The sequence below is a fragment of the Ovis canadensis genome, chromosome 25, assembly GCF_042477335.2.
Source record: "Ovis canadensis isolate MfBH-ARS-UI-01 breed Bighorn chromosome 25, ARS-UI_OviCan_v2, whole genome shotgun sequence".
Taxonomy (NCBI): Eukaryota; Metazoa; Chordata; class Mammalia; order Artiodactyla; family Bovidae; genus Ovis; species Ovis canadensis.
The window spans coordinates 17,851,865-17,865,283 of record NC_091269.1 but is presented as its reverse complement, the minus strand read 5'-3'; the positions used below and the strand labels follow the sequence as shown (position 1 = coordinate 17,865,283).

The 13,419-nt window shown below is 50.7% G+C and overlaps 1 non-coding gene across 1 annotated transcript; it reads right to left on the bottom strand.

The window, feature by feature from the left end:
• Positions 1 to 6,704: 6,704 nt before the first annotated feature.
• LOC138430620 (5.8S ribosomal RNA) lies at positions 6,705 to 6,857 on the bottom strand. The gene has a single exon (XR_011253306.1). It is a non-coding gene; the product is annotated as a 5.8S ribosomal RNA (ribosomal RNA).
• Positions 6,858 to 13,419: the final 6,562 nt, after the last annotated feature.

The following is a 13,419-nucleotide window of genomic DNA, read 5'->3' as shown; positions in this document are numbered from 1 at the left end:
AGGGCCCGCAGCGGGGGAGCAGAGGAGGGCGCACACTCCGAAGCCGGGAGGTGCCGCCAGGAGCACCCCTCCTCTACCTCTCGACCCTCCTGCTCCGCGGAGGACGGCAGCCCCTCGACTGCCCAGAGGCCCACCAAAGCCGGGGCCAGGGCCGAGGACACACCACCGCCCGCCCACGGAGAGGCAGAGCTCATGGAGGGAAAAGAGAGAGGGTGGCACAGATGGAGCGACAAACGTATGTGTCGAGGGCTGACTTTCAATAGATCGCAGCGAGGGAGCTGCTCTGCTATGTAGGAAACCCTGACCCAGAAGCAGGTCATCTGCGAATGGTTTAGCACGAGGTTCCCACGAACGTGCTGTGCATGACGGGCAAGGGGGAGGCCACCTTTCCAGCCACGCCCCATGTCCAGGGAGAAAGGGTTCTCGGCACCGGACTCCAGTCCCAGCGTGAGGCGGTGGGATGCGGGTGATGGCCCACTGGCGGGGACCGTGGGGGACTGGCTATCCAAGGCCAACTATGGCTCCTCCAGCGCTGCCGTATCGTTCCACCTGGGCGAGATTCTGACTTAGAGGTGTTCAGTCATAATCTCACAGATGGTAGCTTCGCCCCATTGACTCCTCAACCAAGCACATACATCAAATGTGTGAACCTGCGGTTCCTCTCATACTGAGCAGAATTACCATGGCAACAACACATCATCAGTAGGGTAAAACTAACCCGTCTCACGACGGTCTAAACCCAGCTCACGTTCCCTAATAGTGGGTGAACAATCCAACACTTGGTGAATTCTGCTTTACAATGATAGGAAGAGCCAACGTCGAAGGATCACAAAGTGACGTTGCTATGAACGCTTGGCCACCACAAGCCAGTTATCCCTGTGGTAACTTTTCTGACTTTGGCATGGTCAATAAAGGAGAAATAGATGTTTTTCTGGAACTCTCTTGCTTTTTCCATGATCCAGTGGATGTTGGCAATTTGATCTCTGGTTCCTCTGCCTTTTCTAAAACCAGCTTGAACATCAGGGAGTTCACGGTTCACGTATTGCTGAAGCCTGGCTTGGAGAATTTTGAGCATTACTTTACTAGCATGTAAGATGAGTGCAATTGTGCAGTAGTTTGATCATTCTTTTGCATTTCCTTTCTTTGGAATTGGAATGAAAACTGACCTTTTCCTGTCCTGTGGCCACTGGTGAGTTTTCCAAATTTGCTGGCATATTGAGTGCAGCGCTTTCACAGCATCATCTTTCAGGATTTGAAACAGTTCAACTGGAATTCCATCACCTCCACTAGCTTTGTTCGTAGTGATGCTTTCTAAGGCCCATTTGACTTCATTTTCCAAGATGTCTGGCTCTAGATTAGTGATCACATTATCATGATTATCTGGGTCATGAAGATCATTTTTGTACAGTTCTTCTGTGTATTCTTGCCACCTCTTCTTAATATCTTCTGCTTCTGTTAGGTTCATACCATTTCTGTCCTTTATCGAGCCCATCCTTGCATGAAATGTTCCCTTGGTATCTCTAATTTTCTTGAAGAGATCTCTAGTCTTTCCCATTCTCTTGTTTTCCTCTATTTCTTTGCATTGATCGTTGAAGAAGGCTTTCTTATCTCTTCTTGCTATTCTCTAGAACTCTGCATTCAGATGCTTATATCTTTCCTTTTCTCCTTTGCTTTTCGCCTCTCTTCTTTTCACAGCTATTAGTAAGGCCTCCCCAGACAGCCATTTTGCTTTTTTGCATTTCTTTTCCATGGGGATGGTCTTGATCCCTGTCTCCTGTACAATGTCACGAACCTCAGTCCATAGTTCATCAGGCAGTCTATCTGATTTAGGCCCTTAAATCTGTTTCTCGCTCCCACTGTATTCCACTTTATTGACTATGCCAAAGCCTTTGACTATGTGGATCACAATAAATTGTGGAAAATTCTGAAAGAGATGGGAATACAGGACCACCTAACCTGCCTCTTGAGAAATCTGTATGCAGGCCAGGAAGCAATAGTTAGAACTGGACATGGAACAATAGACTGGTTCCAAATAGGAAAAGGAGTACGTCAAGGCTGTATATTGTCACCCTGCTTATTTAACTTATATGCAGAGTACATCATGAGAAACGCTGGACTGGAAGAAGCACAAGCTGGAATCAAGATTGCTGGGAGAAATCTCAATAACCTCAAATATGCAGATGACACCACCCTTATGGCAGAAAGTGAAGAGGAGCTAAAAAGCCTCTTGAAGAAAGTGAAAGAGGAGAGCAAAAAAGATGGCTTAAAGCTCAACATTCAGAAAACGAAGATCATGGCATCCGGTCCCATCACTTCATGGCAAATAGATGGGGAAACAGTGGAAACAGTGTCAGACTTTATTTTTTTTGGCTCCAAAATCACTGCAGATGGTGATTGCCCATGAAATTAAAAGACACTTACTCCTTGGAAGAAAACTTATGACCAACCTAGATAGTATATTCAGAAGCAGAGACATTACTTTGCTGACTAATGTCCGCCTAGTCAAGGCTATGGTTTTTCCAGTGGTCATGTATGGATGTAAGAGTTGGACTGTGAAGAAGGCTGAGCGCCGAAGAATTGATGCTTTTGAACTGTGGTGTTGGAGAAGACTCTTGATAGTCCCTTGGACTGCAAGGAGATCCAACCAGTCCATTCTGAAGGCGATCAGCCCTGTGATTCCTTTGGAAGGAATGATGCTAAAGCTGAAACTCCAGTACTTTGGCCACCTCATGCAAAGAGTTGACTCATTGGAAAAGACTCTGATGTTGGGAGGGATTGGGCTCAGGAGGAGAAGGGGACGACCGAGGATGAGATGGCTGGATGGCTTCACGGACTCGATGGACGTGAATCTGAGTGAACTCCAGGAGTTGGTGATGGACAGGGAGGTCTGGTGTGCTGTGATTCATGGGGTCGAAAAAAGTCAAACAAGACTGAGCGACTGAACTGAACTGAACTGAACTTTTCTGACACCTCCTGCTTAAAACCCCAAAGGTCAGAAGGATCGTGAGGCCCCGCTTTCACGGTCTGTATTTGTACTAAAAATCAAGATCAAGCGAGCTTTTGCCCTTCTGCACCATGCGAGGTTTCTGTCCTCCCTGAGCTCACCTTATTGGTAACGCTCACCTGCGTTACCATTTGACAGGTGTACCGCCCCCGTCAAACTCCCCACCTGGCACTGTCCCCAGAGCCGGTTGTGCAGGTGCTTGGCTCCAGAAGTGAGAACCCCTCGGGGATGCCCCCCCGACCCCCGACCCCTCCCCACGCCTCACTGTGTCAGTGGAAAATAAAGGATCAAAGTAGTGGTATTTCACTGGCTGCCCACAAGGCTGTAGGATCCCGCCCCGCCCCCTCGCAAGAAACGCGGGGGTGGGGCGGCCCGCCAGGGGCCTCTCACTTATTCTACACCTTATACTCACTAATTCTACCAGGAGGCCCTGCCCTTCCCAAAGAAAAGAGAACTCTCCTCGGGGCTCCCACAGGCTTCCCTGGGGTCGGTTGCATTATTGCACTGGAAGCCTCGCTGCGTCCATCTCTGCCACTCCGGATTTGGGGATCTGAACCCGACTCCCTTTCGATTGGCTGAGGGCAACGGAGGCCATCGACCATCCTTTTGGAATGGTGCTTGCCCATATCTCAGGACAGACTGACCCATGTTCAACTGCTATTCACATGGAACCCTTTTCCACTTCTGCCTTTAAAGTTCTCATTTGAATATTTGCTACTACCACCAAGATCTGCACCTGCAGCGGCTCGACCCGGGCCCACGTCCTAGGCTTCAAGGCTCACTGCAGCGGACCTCCTACTCATCGCGGCATACCATCCACGGGGGTGGGGTAGGGGGAGGGGTGACCTCCTTCCCGAGCTCCCATCCCTCTTGAGCCTCTCCGACTGCTGGCTATGGACAGGTATGGGCCCAACGCTCCAGCGCCATCATTTTTCAGGGCTAGTTGATTGGGCAGGTGAGTTGTTACACACTCCTTAGTGGATTCTGACTTCCATGGCCACCGTCCTGCTGTCTATATCAACCAACACCTTTTCTGGGATCTGATGAGTGTCAGTATCAGGCTCCTTAACCCAGCATCCCGTTCATCCCACAGCACCAGTTCTGCGTACCAAAAATGGCCCAGTATGCACTCGCATTCTACACCTGGCTCCACACCAGGGAGCCAGGTTTCTTACCCATCTAAAGTTTGAGAATAAGTTGGGATCGTTTGTGCTCCAAGACCTCTAATCATTCACTTTACTGGATAAAACTGCATGGGTTCATTGAGACAGCGCCAGCTATCCTGAGGGAAACTTAGGAGGGAACAAGCAACTCTATGGTTTGATTGGTCTTTCGCCCCTATACCCAGGTCAGACAACCGATTTGCACGTCAGGATTGCTATGATCCTCCACCAGAGTTTCCTCTGCCTTCATCCTGCCCAGGCATAGTTCACCATCTTTCAGGTCCTAACACGTGTGACCATGCTTCACCTCCCCAGCGCGGTGGGCGAGAGAGGCCAGTAGTTGACCCTTGGCAGACTGGAGAGGCCTCGGGATCCTACCTTGGCTGCTGACTAAGGTGGCCTTCACCTTCATTGCACCATGGCGGCTTTCGTGCGAGCTCCTGACTCATGCACGTGTTAGACTCCTTTGTCCTTGTTTCTAGACAGGTCGGGTGGGTGGCTGACATCGCTGCTAACCCCGTGTGCTCACTTCCCCGACCGGCGTGACCGAAAAACAACCCTCTGGCTCGATGGTATGACCTCCCCAGGGCGCACTGGGGACAGTCCGCCCCGGGGCCGGGGTGGGAAAGTGGTGGCACCCTTGGAGGGGCGGCCCCCCAAAAAACACCGGCGTGACCCGCAGTGGGGAGTGTCAGGAGGGGAGAGAGCACAGTGACAGGTCTGGCTCCCTTGGCCTGGAGATTCGGCAAGCGCTGCTGCGGCGGGGGGGGGGGGGGGGACTTGGGGAGGGGGGCTGTAACACTTGGCGGTGATGGACCCGCCGCCATGACGGAGGGAACCCCAGAGCCACCTTCCCCGCTCTCCTTTCCAGCCATCCCAGAGCCGGTGACAGCTGGCCAGGGGGCGGTCCCCCGCGGACCCCACCCTGGCCCCGCCCTCCCACCCCCACCATCCCCCAACCTCCCACCTCCACCTGGAGACGGAGGGAAGAGCGGCGAGGGGCGGAGGGAGGGAGAGTGGAGGGCTTGGGAGGAACGGGGAGTGGGAAAGCTCCACCGGGCCGCCGGCATGGCTGGACCCGTCGCCACCGGGTTGAATCCTTCACGCGGACTGTGCAGACCCCACCCGTTTACCTCTTAACGGTTTCACGCCCTCTTGAACCCATTCTTCAAAGTTCTTTTCAACTTTCCCTTACAGTACTTGTTGACTATCAGTCTTGTGCTTGTATTTAGCCCTAGATAGAGTTTACCACCCACTTTGGGCTGCATTCCCAAGCAACCCAACTCCGGGAAGACCCAGCGCTCCTGAGGCCGATGTTGGCCTCACACCATTCATGGGCTGAGCCTCAATCAGAAGGACTTGGGCCCCCCATAAGCAGCGATGGGGAGTGGGGCTTCCACCCACCACATGTACCGCACCCCACCGCGGGGCAGGGATTCAGCATTGGGCTCTTCCTTGTTCACTCGCCATTACTGAGGGAATCCTGGTTAGTTTCTTTTCCTCCACTGACAAATATGCTTAAATTCAGCGGGTGGCCACATCTGATCTGAGGTCGAGTCTCAGAGGGCACCGTGAGGATAATCCAAGAAGGGAATGGAGAGACCTGCAGCCGACTGCCCCGGGCCCCCTCCCCATGCACACACAGCACCCTACCACCCACCACTTACGTGTCATCCCTCAGGGAGGCGGTGGCGGCGGCAGCAGGTGGTGGGCAGAGAGGGAGACGCCAAGGCGGGGGCGGGATGGGAGCACAAGCCAGCGATCATGGGATGCACGAGGCGGGGATGGCGGAGAGGTGGACGGGGAGGGGGGGTGGAGGGTGGGTGCACTCTCAGGAGCCAAAGCCCAAATGGGCGAAGGACCCACAGTACTCCCCCTTTCTCCCCCCAACAGACTTCACCCTCGTGGCGGGGGCTCTGGGGCACGAACAGCCGCAAGGCCGAAGCCCGGGGGGAGAGTGTGCAGCAGCGGGCAGACGCCGCTGGGGCACGTGTCCCTGGGGCCAGGACATGCACGCAGACTGGGCCTCAGGATTGAGCCGCCCGTCGCACTAGGGTGAGAGCCGCGGGGGGTGGGAAGCGGGCATGGGCCACGGATGTAAGGCTGGGAAGGCACCGCAGGGGGTGGCAGCCGGGTGCTGGGAAACACCGCCGCCAAGGGCAGGACGGCGAATGAAGAACTGAAGATGTGACCCCACCCCACCACACCCGTGGGCCCCTGCTGCGTGGCGCAAGACCATCCCCAAACCCCGACACCCCAAGGGCAACAACACCCAAAGGCCGCTTGCGGCTCGAGGAAGCTCTCAAAGGGGAGATCAACCACAGAGGCCTGGCAGGCCAGGGGACTCAGTGCGACCTCATATCCCCTTCTCCCCTCTTGTGGGCAGCGTCCACCCGGCCACAGAGGCAGGGGACACCGTGTCTGCACTTAAGGGGACAGAGGGACCAGAGACCCTTCAAGGACAACCCCCAGCCACGGGACTTCCAGGAAGGCGAGCACACGACATGAGCACCCCAGAGGGGTGGTTGATTGTCAAGCAATGCTCAGACAGGCGTAGTCCCAGGAGGAACCCAGGGCCACAGGTGTGTTCAAAGTGTCCATGATCAATGTGTCCTGCAATTCACATTAATTTTCATAGCTAGCTGTGTTCTTCATTGACACAAGAGCTGAGTGATCCAGCACTAAGAGTTGTAGGAGGTTTTCAAGTGTTTTGTTTCCACAGGAGACCCACCCCTGGCATGGCACATCCCACCTTTTTTCCCTCCCTCCCCAGAGTTGGGCAGGGGTTGCCTCTGGCCAGCCAAGTCAGACAGTAAACAGCAGACTGGAGGGGACAGGAAAGGTTTCACGCAATGGAGCAGGGTGTGCTTGGACACCCAACAGGCCCCCGGGTGGGGGGGGTTCCAACCCTCCCCCAGGGACGTGGAGGAGCCACTCATGCACCTCACACAGTCTCGGCCCACGCGAGGACTGCAGGGTGGCCCCCTCCCAACAGCCATGGCGGCAGTGACCATGATGCGCCACACCGTCCCGGCCCTTCAGGGGATGGCTGAGTCCGGGGGAGACTGGAGGCGCCTCCCGGCTTCCCGCGGGCCCGGCCATCCTGACCCCAAGGCAGTGAAGCCCCCCCAGGGGTCTTTAAACCTCCTCGCCAGGACGCACTAGGTAACTGGAAAGGAGGAGGTGGGCAAGGGGCACAGCGTGCCCCACGGACCACAGCCCCGACTTCCACCACCAGCTACTGCATCCCTGCCCGCAGCCACGCGCGCGGACCTCAGCACGGCTGGCCCGTGATGCATAGAGGCCTTCAACGGGAGCCTCTGTATTCACAACACAACAGCCAGGTCTCTCCTGCACACTCAGCCTCTTAGAGGAAATCTTGGCTGACACAGGCATCCACAACAGCACTGGGCCTTCCCTAGGATCCTGTGCCAATGAAGGAGCACACCTTGCACTCCCAGGCTCACCCAGCCTCCAAGACGAGCTCCTGGTGGCCACAGGCATCCTGGACACGCAGGCGCCTTCTGTGGAGTCCGCTACCGTCATCACAGGGGACCACCCAGCACTCCCTGGGACACTCAGCCTCCTAGAGGAAATCTTGGCTGTCATGGCCATCTAGGACATGCCCTCATCTTCCCCAGGAGCCGCTGTGGAGGAGGAAGGAGTAGAAGAAATCCTGGAAGCACCCTTCGGTGAGGAGGATTACCAGGCCCTCCTCGACATGCTGCCAGGCTCCCCAGGCCCTCGGGCTTAGACGGAGAGGTAGGAAGGGGCACCTTCTCCCCTGAACCCCTTTCAGTTCTCTTTTCCTGGGATGCAGAGCCACGAAGCTCATGGTGGGGGGCGGTTTGGGGTGAGGGTAGGAGAGAATACAGACAGGATGTCTAACAACAACTTTGGGGACAAACCCGAGAGCTGGATCTTTGGAAAGCTGTGCCTCATCCCCCCTACCCCAAGAGGGACATCCCACCTGAAGCCTCAAGGAACCCAAGTATTGCAGTGATCAAGAGGGTGCCTAAGAGGGGACATGCCATGGAGCCAATAAAGAAACCCCCTGCCCCACACAGGTTCTTTTGGTCTGGCTCCTCTGTCTTCTGGTCCAATCCACACAGGAGAACTCCTTCCCTATGCCAGGGGCAGCAGAGGGAGGGGGAGAGGGAGAGGGAGACAGGGGAGTGGGGAGGTGGAAGTTTGGGAGATGCAGCTGGGAGGGGCCCAGTGGGTGGAGGGAGAGGGTGGGAGTGAAGGGAGAGAGTGGGAGTGAAGGGAGAGAGTTTGGGAAGGCTGAGTGGGAGAAGGAGGGAGGGAGAGAGGAAAGGGAAGCAGGAAGATTTTGGGACAGGGGGAGGGAGAGGGTTGTTGGGGGAGTGGGGGCTGAGCCTGCTTCTGGGACTCAGCTTCAAGCCACCTGCAAACCCTGCAGGTATCCTTAAAATGCTGAATCAAGGACACATTTTCCCTGGTTTCAAGATGCCTGTTCAGGGCAGGTTTTTCATGGTCAGATCCTCTGAGCCAGCAGTAGGGACCTACCCACACAACCGCTTTCACGACCATCATCCATGCCCATGTGAACACACATGCCCAGTATATCTGCAAAAGCCAATCATCTCCGTGTCTCTCTCTGACCCACGGAGCATAGTGACTGAGCTCACCCTGCCACCAACATCCTCCCGTCACCCACAGACATGCAGATGTTATGTATTTGCAAACCCATTCCTGACTTTATAGACCCAGTGGTTTTGAAGTACATACAAAACCCTGCCTGTTCTCATGTGAACCCCATGGTTGGGTTTAGAAGCTTCGGTGGCCAAAGAATACATTGCTAACGATGGCTATGGGTGTGGTGTTGTGGTTTGTTCAAGCCACGTTCCTTCTTTACCCCCTCCCCAGGATAGAGCCAGGGCAAAAGGTCTATTCCCGGCTTCACTTTGTGCACAAGCACATGCACCTGCACACACACGAACACATGCGCACCATCCTGTCGGACGCATTGCGACTCCGTGGACTAGTTCTAGAGGCCAGATGGTAGTTTTCTCCCTTTTGCAGCAGATCTTCCCAATGCAGGAACTGAACCGGTGTCCTGCATTGCAGGTGGATCCTTTACAACTGAGCTATCAGGGAAGACCTGAGCACTGGCAAGCCAATTTCAAGGCCATGCCACCAGGAGAGGAAAGGCTAGCTGATCTCCAGGTCATCTGCCAGCCACCCCCCAGTCCCCCCTCCATCCCAGCCAATGGAGCATCCCGACGAGAATGAGGCATATGCCAGAGGAAGGAGCCCCAGTGAAGGCACAGTCCTCCGGGGACTGGCTTCTTTCCCTTGGCATCTGTGTCCTCCACCACCTCCTCCCCAGGTAGAGTTCTCTGAGCCGAGTGCTCTCCTGCTGTCATGGACCCTTGGCAGCCTGGGTCAGGGGCCACCCTGCCGCCTGCACAGCCTGAGACACACATCCCGTGGTGGCCCGAGTGACCCTATGGTGAAAGCACAGTGCCCCTGCTAGAGCCACAGCCCCAGTTCCGCAAATTTCCAAACTCGACAAGCCTCTTAGTTGAGCTCTTGGCGGCCACAGGTGTCCCAGACAAGCAGGCACTTTTCCTGGGGGCCACTGCAGGTATGCAAGAGCACACCCTGTTCTCCCAGGCGCACCCAGCTTCCTAAACTAGCTCTTGGTGCCAATGGGCATCCTGGACATGATGGGGCCTTCCCTGGGGCCCTCTGCAGATGCACGAGCACACCTCGCCCTCTCAGACTCACTCAGCCTCCAAGACGAGCTCCCGGCTACCGAGCATCCCGGGCTTGCTGGATCCTTCCCGGGCTTGCTGGATCATTTCCTGGAGTCCTTTACTGTCCTCACAGGGGGCCATCCAGCCCTCTCCGGGTCACCCAGCCTCCTAGAGGAAATCGTGGCTGCCAAGTCCATCAAGGACATACCCCGGTCTTACCCGGGGGCTGCTGTGGAGGAAGGAGTTGAGGCATTCCTGGAAGTACCCTTCAGTGAGGATGAGTACCAGGCCCTCCTTGACGTGCTGCCAGGCTTCCCAGGCCCTCAGGCTTAGAGGGAGAGGAAGGAAGGGGCACCTTCTCCCCGAGCCACTTTCAGGTCTCCTTTCCTGGGATGTGGAACCATGGAGGTTGGGGAAGGGGGCGATTTTGGTTGGGGGGAAGAGAGAATACAGATGGGATGTCTACCAATAACTTTGGGGACAAACAAAAGAGCTGGAACTTTGGGAAGCATGGGCCCCCCGAGAGGGTGAGGAGGAAATAGGGAGTCATCTGAAAAGGAATTCAGAATAATGATAATAAAATGATCGAAAATCTTGAAAACAAAATGGAGTTACAGATAAATAGCCTGGAGACAAGGATTGAGAAGATGCAAGAAATGTTTAACAAGGATCTAGAAGAAGTAAGAAAGAGTCAATATATCATGAATAATGCAATAAATGTGATCAAAAACACTCTGGAGGGAACCAACAGTAGAATAACGGAGGCAGAGGATAGGATAAGTGAGGTATAAGATATAATGTTGAAAATAAATGAAGCAGAAAGGAAAAAAAAAAAGAATTAAAAGAAATGAGGAAAACCTCAGGGACCTCTGGGACAATGTCAAACACCCCAACATTCGAACCATAGGATTCCCAGAAGAAGACAAAAAGAAAGGCCATGAGAAAATACTTGAGGAGATAATAGTTGAAAACTTCCCTAAAATGAGAAAGGAAATAGTCACCCAAGTTCAAGAAACCCAGACAGTCCCAAATAGGATAAACCCAAGGCAAAACACCATAAGACAAATAATAATCAAAATAACAAAAATCAAATATAAAGAACAAATATTAACAGCAGGAAGGGAAAAACAACAAATAGCACACAAGGGGATTCCCATAAGGATAACAGCTGATCTTTCAATAGAAACTCCTCAGGCCAGAAGGGATTGGTAGGACATACTTAAAGTGAAGAAAGAGAAAAACCTACAACCAAGATTACTGTACTCAGCAAGGATTTCATTCAAATATGAAGAAGAAATAAAAAGCTTTACAGACAAGCAAAAATAACAGAATTCTGCACCACCAAACCAGCTCTTCAACAAATGCTAAAGGATCTTCTCTGGACAGGAAACATAGAAAAGGTGTATAAACTTGAAACCAAAAACAATAAAGGAAATAGCAATGGGATCATACTTATCAATAATTATCTTAAATGTAAATGGGTTGGATGCCCCAACCAACAGACAAAGACTGGCTGAAAGGATACAAAAACAAGACCCCTATACATTCTGTCTACAAGAGACCCACCTCAAAACAAGAGACACACAGACTGAAAATTAGGGCTGGAAAAAGATATTTCACACAAATGGAGACTAAAAGAAAGCAAGAGTAGCAATGCTCGTATCAGATAAAATAGACTTTGAAATAAAGGCTATGAAAAGAGACAAATAAGGACACTACATAATAATCAAAACATCTATCCAAGAAGATAATATAACAATTATAAATAAATAAATAAATAAATAAATATACACACACACACACACACACACACACACCAACATAGGAGCACCACAATATGGCAAATGCTGACAAGTATGAAAGGGGAAATTAGCAATAACACAATAATAGTAGGAAACTTTAATACCCCACTCACACCTATGGATAGATCAACTAAACAGAAAATTAACAAGGAACACAAGCTTTAAATGATAAAATGGACCAGTTAGAACTAATTGATATTTTTAGGACATTTCACCCCAAAACAATGAATTTCACCTTTTGTTCAAGCACACACGGAACCTTCTCCAGGATTGGTCACATCCTGGGTCATAAATCTAGCCTTGCTAAATTCAAAAAAAAAAAATTGAAATCATTGCAAGTATCTTTTCTGATCACAATGCAGTAAGATTAGATATAAATTAGAGGAAAAAATATTAAAATTTACAACATATAGAGGCTAAACAACATACTTCTGAATAACCAACAAATCAGAGATGAAATCAAAAAGGAAATCAAAATATGCATAGAAAGGAATGAAAATGGAAACACAGCAACCCAAAACCCGTGGGACACTATAAAAGCAGTGCTAAGGGGAAGGTTCATAGCAATACAGGCTTACCTCAAGAAATAAAAAATTCAAACAAAAAACCTAACTCTACACCTAAAATAACTAGAAAAGGAAATGAAGAACCCCAGGGATAAGTAGAAGGAAAGTAATTTTTAAAATTAGGATAGAAATAAATGCAAAAGAAACAAAAGAGACCTTAGCAAAAATCACCAAAACTAGAAGCTGGTTCTTTGAAAAAAATAAATAAAATTGACAAACCAGACTCATCAGGAAACAAAGGAATTAAAATCAAATTAACAAAAATAGAAATGAAAATCAAAAAGTCACAACAGACAACCCAGAAATACAAAGGATCATAAGAGACTACTATAAGCAACTATATGCCAACAAAACGGACAACTTGGAAGAAATAGACAAATTCTTACAAAAGTACAACTTTCCAAAACTGAACCAGGGAGAAATAGAAAATCTTAACAGACCCATCACAAGCAGAGAAATCAAAACTAATCAGAAATTTTCTAGCAAACAAAAGATCAGTACCAGATGGCTTCACAGCTGAATTATACCAAAAATTTGGAGAAGAGCTAACACCTATCCTACTCAAACTCTTCCAGAAAATTGCAGAGGAAGATAAACTTCCAAACTCACTCTATGAGGCCACCATCACCCTAACACCAAAACCTGACAAAGATGTCACAAAAAAAAAGGAAAGAAAACTATAAGCCAATATCACTGTTGATCATACATGCAAAAATCCTTAACAAAATCCTAGTAAACAGATCCAACAACATATTAAAAATATAATACATCATGACCAAGTGGGCTTTATACCAGGGATGCAAGGATTCTTTAATATCCACAAGTCAATCCATGTAATACACAACATTAACAAATTGAAAGATGAAAACTACATGATTATCTCAATAGATGCAGAGAAAGCCTTTGACAAAATTCAATGTCCATTTATGATAAAAACCCTCCAGAAAGCAGGAATAGAAGGAACATACCTCAACATCATAAAAGCTACATATGACAAATCCACAGTAAACATTATCCTCAATGATGAAAAATTGAAAGCATTTCCTCTAAAGTCAGGTACATGCAAGGGTGCCTACTCTCGCTGCTACTATTCAATATAGTTTTGGAAGTTTTGGCCACAGCAATCAGAGCAGAAAAAGAAATAAAAGGAATCCAGATTAG